Genomic DNA, 6,000 nt, shown 5'->3' with positions numbered 1-6,000 from the left:
GTTTGCAGGCTACCACGGCTGACTGCCCCTCTGGACACACTATTCTGCAGGGCCTATTGTTCGCCCTGACAGCTTTTGTCGTGGGGAGAGAAAGAGAGACCCCCTAGCCTGCACCCCTTCTCTCCCCCCCTCCCTCCCCTCACACACATTCCACAAGCGGGGAGGTCAAAGGGTGCAGCTGCCTAAATAAAGAGAACAGGGGGGTGATTCCTTCACTTTCTTCTCCTTTTTTGCTGTTTTGACAGAACGAGACAGAGGGACATAGAGAAATAGGCAGGCAGAGAGAGAGAGAGATAGATAGAGAAAGAAAGCAAGAGAGCGGGGGGGTTGTTTGGGCACAGTGTTTTGTTTGGATGTTGTTGCCCTCTGCTAAAACCGCAAACACAAACACACACTGTCGACTGTAGACACAACTGATGTCAACACTGAAGATCTGCGCTATAGCTGGAGTTAAATGTAAAGGCATTGTTCCTGCATTCCCGCATATGTCGGCTCCGTGGGATCCTCCGCGACACTTCTGCGCTATGGAATGAATCCAGCTCTGAATGTGTTATTCTTATTACTAGACATGAGAAAAGGCCTGTAGAAAGTGCAGTGGAAGAGAAGTATGTTGATCAAAATATCACAAAGGGAACACCCTGAAAACTAGATCCCTGAACGAACACCACTCTCCAACCACCGTTTTGCTCTGCTGTTTCATTGGAATTTGTCATGAAATGTACAGTATTGTCTGTGTGTACGTGAGAGAGGCAGAAGATAAAGAGTGATTACGAGAGAAAGAGAGAGAGAAATAAATAAAACAAATAAAAAGGAAAGAAAGAAAGTGATCATGTGTATGCTGTATGCAATGGGAGTCTACTTAAACATCTCGGAATCTACCGGCAAAGAGTAACTGAACAGAACCTCTTCTCCATTCTCTCCTTGTGACCCGAGGGACTGTGTGTGTGTGTGTGCCGGCGTTCGTGTGTAAACATGAGTTGTTTGCGGTGTTGTGACAAGGCTGTGGAATATGAAACTCTTCCGTGCTTTAATCAGGCGATGGCAGCGGTATCACCCAGGAATAACAAGTTAATCATCTGAAATTAACACTCACATCCCCTCCAGCAACGCATGCACACACATATACACTCTCCCTCTCGCGCTCTCTCTCTCTCTCTCTCTTTCTGAATCTGCATATCCCTCGTTTACTCTAGAGTCTACATCTCTTCTCTCTGGACCCTTTTCCTATTTCTCCCTGCTCCTCCCGTTCACTTCAAATCTCTCGCTTTCCCCCCTTCTCTCTTCCTGACCCTTCCATCAGCTCTATATTTACAGATCCCAGCTGTGCCCGTCTCCAGGCCTGCTATTAACTGTAAAACTGGAGATGGAGAGAGAGAAGGGGAAAGAGGAAAAGACAGAAAGAGAAAGAGAGAGAGAGTAATGAACAGAATAACTCTCCACTTTGTGTCAAGGTGAGTGAAATATGACAGCAAAACGGATGGTCATTTCCCTTCCTGTCAGTTACTCCGCCCCCAGCTCAGCATGCGCTGTCAGCCTACAGATATAATCACAAACACATAGAGAGAGGATCACAAAGACCACGTCCAACCACACTGCGTGACCTCTGACCCCTTTCTGTCTCGCTGCTCAACTCTTACCTTGACATTTCAGATTTCACATTTACATCAGGTGGAAGCCACCCAGTCTCCGCTCCCTCGGTTCTCCTCGCTCTCTCCTCTCTACCTCGCCTCTATTTCTCTGTCTGTCTCATCCGTCTTCCTCTTTCTTGCTCTAGGTGTGTCCCTCACGCTCACCCACCCTATCCCCCCCCCCCCCTCATCCCTCTCTCTCTTCTCTCTCTCTTTCTCTGCCTTTTAAAGAACTTTGCATACAGTGCCTTCAGAAATTATTTACACTAGTGATGCGCGGGTTGACTCATAACCTGCAGTACCTGCGGGGCAGGTGGGTTTTGGGTCTTTAAATAATGTGTGGATCAAGGGCGGGTGGTGGGCGGGTTGAGCAAAGAGAAAAACAATGCCTTAAAATATCATTGAGCAATTTATATCTATCACTGAGGTTTTTCTTTAATGATTTTAGGTTATCTGGCATTAGTGAGTAAGCCTAAGCTTTAGGGCCTAACTGTACGCACACCAAATAGCCTACAGCCAATCGTCAAACACTTTTGGGAACGGGCTGAAAAAGTTACTGTCGATCCACGGAGACAAAAACGACAATATCACAGTTGAACTCAATAAGAGAAAAGCTGTGAAATGGAGAGTTGAAAATAAAGAGAAGGGAGGGCTTGAAAAGTAATGTTTGGGAAAGATTTGGTGAAGTGTTAAAAGAGGGTGATACCTGTGCCAGCTGTGTTATGTGTGATGATTGTAAGGCGCCAGTCACAAGACGGGTACTTCAAATAGGGTTGATGGCTGCTTGCAATGGCAAGTCAAGGAAACTGCCTACTGTTAAAATGGGTTAAATGGCAACTGAAATCTGGACCCTGACTTTATAGGCCTCTCACATAGTCTTAATGGTATCTCCTGCAGAACTAAGCATTTCTTGCAGTAAAATGATAGTCCTACACCATATGTAAGCAGCATTTTTTACTAGGAACAGGAGTGGAGAAATATGATTTCTTCTTTCAGCATCTTGAGAGAATACAAATGCGTAGTTAAATACCGTCTATAGAGGTACTATCTTTATCAGCATCATAAAAGCCGACAGCATTTCTTATGTGGTTGAAATATTACCAAAGCCGAACTGAAATCTTAACAGAAACATGTTGGGTCGTTTTCACAGATTTCTATTTCCTTTCAACTGGTCAAACTGATGTCATATGGAAATTCTGCACAGAAAATATTTTTGGGGAAAAAGTATGGCATTTTTTCCAGGTCTTTGCTTGGCGAAAGAAACAGAGATGACAGAGAAAACTTTGCCCATGTCAACTAGATTGAAACATTCAGTCTATCGATTTATGACATTATTCGGGTGAACAAGGGTTTATTTAGTCTTCTAGGGCAACATACAGTAAAATAATAGAAGAGAAGCCGCATGTGTCTAATTATAGACAAGTTGACTAACAAATAGTCTACCAAAATGTTGGAAATTATAAGCAGAAACATATCTATATTAGGCAAAGAAAATCCTGCACCCTCTGTCCAAAAATAATTATTCCGTCTCTGACTGTAGCCTACAGCGCATTTTCTATAAATTAAATTGAAATGAAATTATGGGCAGAAAGACTAATTCAACTCCATCTTTCATTGACTCAGATGGCTTATTCATCACAAAACCATTTGATGTTGGCAATTATTTTAATGATTACTGTGGGCAAACTTGGGCAAACTTAGGCAGGAAATGCCAACAACAGTGAGCCATAGTATTCATGCATAAAAAAAACTAATAATGAAAGAAAATCATTATAAGTTGAATTTAGTAAAATTATTGTTATCGATCAATAATGACAAACCTCCTGGCACTGACAACTTAGAAGGAAAGCTACTGAGGATGGTAGCTGACTCTACAGCCACTGCTATCTGTCATATCTTTAATCTGATCCTCGAGGAAAGTCTTTGTCCTCAGGCCTGGAGGGAAGCCAAGAGTGGTAAAGCGGCCTTTACTGGTTCTAACAGCAGACCTATCAGCTTGCTGCCGGCTCTTAGCAAATGGTTGGAAAAAATGGTGTTTGGCCAAATACAATGCTATTTCTCTGTAAACAAATGAACAAAAGACTTTCAGCATGCTTATAGAAAAGGGCACTCAAAATGTACTGCACTGACACAAATGACTGATGATAGGTTGAAAGAAATTGATAAGAAGATTGTGGGAGCTGTGCTGTTAGATTTCAGTGCAGCCTTATTTACCATAATCTGTTGTTGAGAACTTATGTGCTATGGCTTTTGAACACCTGCCAAGATCGCTTATCTCCCTCCCTCAGTGAACACTGTAGCAGAGCCTGAACCTATGAAGGTAGAGGTCACACCGCTCCCCGCGGCGGAGTGAGGCAGACGGAGTGAGGCAGACGGAGACAGCTGAGGCGCTGTCTCTTTTGTGGTCATGGGGGGCACCAGCTTCAGCAGTGTCTGGTACGTCCCAACATTGTGATCCACGAGAGCAGAGGGACGGTCATGTGATCTTCCACCTCCTGGGGCAGGTGTGAGTATCTCATCTTCATCAGTTTCTGCTAAACCCTTTTTTCAGTGTGGATCACACTAGCCGGCTGTCCGTCATGTACTGTTTCTACAGCGCTAGGGGATTCCGGTGCCATGGAATCCACTAGACCCTTGCCTCCTCTCTGAACATCACCTCATAACCGTTCTCCTCTCCGTTTACGGTTCAAGCCCTTGGTAATCGGCTACTAGGATCCGGAACCATCACACATCACCACACCACTCACCCTCACCGTGGAGTCCATTCATAAGGAAAACATTCCATTCTTCATCATTAGTGCACCAGCTCACAAGATCATCCTCGGCCTCCCATGGCTCCAACGCCATAACCTGACCGTCTTATGGTCGAGGATGAGAATCACGGACTGGTCACCCCAATGCCAGTGGACCTATTTTCCTGTTCCCTCTCGTGTCGTGGGACGTATTTAACCTTTATTTATGTAGGCAAGTCAGTTAAGAAATTCTTATTTACAATGACGGCCTAGGAACAGTGGGTTAACTGCCTTGTTCAGGGGCAGAACGACAGATTTTTACCTTATCAGCTCGGGGATTCGATCTAGCAACCTTTCGGTTACTGACCCAACGCTCTGACCACTAGGCCCGTTGGACTGGGGTTCCCAAGGGTTGTTGACCTGGGCACACACACAGCTGTCGTTGCTGGACATCCTTGTGTAATACCCTTGATGGAACCAAGTATTGAGTTTATTCTTGTTAGAACAAAGTATTGAGTTTATTGTTATAATTACTTGGTAATGTACAAGTGAATAGGTTGGTTTACGTTCAAGTTTAAGTTTTGACCAATAACGTCGCTTGTTAAGCTGTGGCCAATGGGAGAGTTGACATGGTTAACGGGAGGCCTGGGAAAAAAGAAAGGGAGAGAGACGTTGGAAAAAGGATGGACATTATATTATGACTGTTGGTGAAGAAAAATGATAAAAGAAGACGATAAAAATAGAACAAAACCCATACCTACCGAGTTTTGAAGGGAAATACCTGATTTTATTTTATAAGAGAGTTGTTATAATTTTGTATAGACTTAGTAAAGACTGAAGCTACCGTGTCATCGTGGAGCTATTTGACAGCCTTGAGGTTAGCCTAGCATCGTGTAACACTGAGAGAGAATAGCTTGGGGAAGATTAACGAGTTCATGTTCCCATGGGGCTAAGGAGTACTGTCTGCATTGATAGCTGTGCTTGCTGTGGATCTTGTGAGGAAACTGCTATACTTCGCTGAGGGAATATCTACGAGTAGTGAGTAACCACAACGGTGGGGTGCTTCTGGACTTTATGCGTTGTCATTTTTTTGGAGCTCCAACGCTCGCCAATGGGGTTAAGCAAGCTTGAACTCATTTGGACATGGGTTGTGCACGACTCATTGAGGTTTATTATTTTTTATTTATTTGATGTGGTGCTTTGAAAATGTAATAATACACATATTGAACCTTATGTATGTTGCCTTGGTGGAGTCATGACCTGTTTCAATTTAATTTAATGCATGGGAAAGCATATCCTTATACAATAACAAAAATCTATAATCATTCCATCTGAAGTTAATACCCTAGTTGTCATCACCCTAGATAGTTTACAACAGGGATTCTTATTGGAGATATCGTTCTCACCTAACATCCCATGCTATTGAGATATTCTATGTAAGGTAATATCGTGAGAGTCAAATTCGAGCCTGGTGAGAGGGTTACACTTGGATCACCCGTACTATACAATCACACTCCGAAAAGTATTGGTGGCGCACATTGGCGCCGGACGTTACTCGCTACATCAACTCCTGTTCTGTGTGTGCCCAAACTGGGGCGGCAGGTAGCCTAGTGGTTAGAGTGTTGGACTAGTAACCGAAA

This window comes from Salmo salar, chromosome ssa07 (genome assembly GCF_905237065.1).
Source record: "Salmo salar chromosome ssa07, Ssal_v3.1, whole genome shotgun sequence".
Lineage (NCBI taxonomy): Eukaryota > Metazoa > Chordata > Actinopteri > Salmoniformes > Salmonidae > Salmo > Salmo salar.
This window is presented reverse-complemented; position numbering follows the sequence as displayed.